General features: G+C 43.1%; 1 long non-coding RNA gene across 1 annotated transcript; it reads left to right on the top strand.

The window, feature by feature from the left end:
* Nucleotides 1–213: 213 nt before the first annotated feature.
* Nucleotides 214–825, top strand: LOC310709742. The gene is made up of 2 exons (XR_014527665.1): nt 214–325; nt 620–825. It is a non-coding gene; the product is annotated as an uncharacterized lncRNA (long non-coding RNA).
* Nucleotides 826–1932: the final 1107 nt, after the last annotated feature.

The following is a 1932-nucleotide window of genomic DNA, read 5'->3' as shown; positions in this document are numbered from 1 at the left end:
GGATAGCATTGTCTCAATGCAACATCAGTTAATCTCCCTGGCCACAAAATCAGGATGAATGCTCCATCAATATGGCACCTGGAAGCAAGCTAGATGTAGATGTGCAGTCCCATCTAGAATCACTAGTTGTTGCACCTGGATAGTTTCACATCACAAGAGCTGGATGAGGACCTTTGATCTTGGCTGTGATATTTCCTCATTGTTTTCATTTTTGCAACAGGGCAGAACTGTACGTGAGAGAGTTCTCCAGAGGTGTGCCCCATCACTGAAATGCAGGAGTGATAACTGTCAGTGATCTTTGCCATTGACCTTGGCTTTGTCCAGCGTGAGTTTTCCACTCTTCACTAAACAAAAAATTAAAAATTAAAGCAAGGCTGTTGCTTTGTAGCTTTCGGTAACATGGACATAGTATGACGTGAGGCTGTCAAGGCTTTTTAACAATCATTAAAACCTTCCCCTGAGGGATATTTTCAATCAGACTGCATTACAGTCAGAGCGGACTTTGTGTGTTGAAACTTCACTTGCTTGTCAGACGGAAGCATCAGAAATGAGCTGCCTGTAATGTTTATGGTCCATTCAGTGAATTTGCTCTACATCGTAATAATCCTTCATTTCACAGGGAAGGTATGCCGACAGTGCTGGGCTGTTGAAAGCTGAGACCCTCTGGATTTTAACAAGAATCTATGGAGCACCCAAAAGTGAAGTTGGGCCTTCTTGCAACTATAAACCTCAGGTCCTTCATTTTGACCAAACTTGCTGCACAAATTTATTTTTAGCTTAATTGAAGCATAACCCATTCTCCTGAATAAAAACATTCAAAGCAAATACCTTCTTTCCTTGCCCCTGCCCCTGATTTTGCTGCTGTGAGGTCTAGTTGTTATTTCTGCTGCAAATAAGGAATACGCTAATTTGTTTTTAAAACCATGAATCATTGAAACACAAGCTTAGTAAAATCAAAGAAGATTTGTAGCTCTTCCAGAAGATGTGCAAGACAGTCAGCGTAGGTCATTCCCTCCCCCCTGCAATAAAAACACAATACCCCACCCACTTTGTCGAAGAGTTTTTAAATACATTTTCTGCATGGGAGATGTAAATATCTTACTGAGTTGGTGCTTTGCTTTCATGCTAATTGTCTGAGGTCCAGACTGAATAACAAGTGGCCTTGCCTTTCATTGTGAATGCCTCACGCACTCCTGGCAAGAGCCAGAATCCATAAAGGTCATGTATCCAGTGTTGATTCAATGTCATTGTTACAAAATAGTCCGCTGCTGAAAGCCCCTCTGGCAACCAGTATTACCCGCCAGCCTGGACGTTCTTGGGGCAGGGATGTGTAGAAAACAAAGATTAGGAGAGGATGGCGTAGACATTGATGACATACCAGTCAGAATCCTTAACCGCTTAGAGAACACAAAGGCATCTGGTACCTGCAAAAAATCTCAGAAGGTGGTTCATGTTACACTAGAGCAGCAAAAGACAAAGGGCCCCTCCAGACACCACTTTCATTGTACATTCGGGATGATTGTCGCTCATTATGGTATTGGAGCAGCTATAAGTGATTTTGATTTCAGTGTTCTTAGCACCTACATAAGTCACGGGGTAGACATACTACTTCCTTTCCAATCCGTGCACATCCTGTCTCTTCCTGCTGAAATCTCGCAACTTTTCATACCACAAATGAAAACAGCTTTGCTGTTGGAATGGTGTGTCGTTCTCTGGCTGTTGCTATTTTGCAATCACGTTCCGGCAAATTCAGCCAATTAAAGCTGATTTGGAGCTCTTGCACAACAGACCAACTCCCCACTGCCGCCATCCCAAAAGAGACAGGGAAGTGATGGGGAAAATGCGCCGGAATGTGTGAGACAACAATTGCTTAGCGCAGCGTCTATAGACCTGCCAAACAAATCAGAATGAATACTCAGCATACAGCAGATG

Source organism: Podarcis liolepis (genome assembly GCF_965112155.1).
Source record: "Podarcis liolepis genome assembly, chromosome: 1".
In the NCBI taxonomy this organism is placed as follows: Eukaryota; Metazoa; Chordata; class Lepidosauria; order Squamata; family Lacertidae; genus Podarcis; species Podarcis liolepis.
This window is presented reverse-complemented; position numbering and strand designations above follow the sequence as displayed.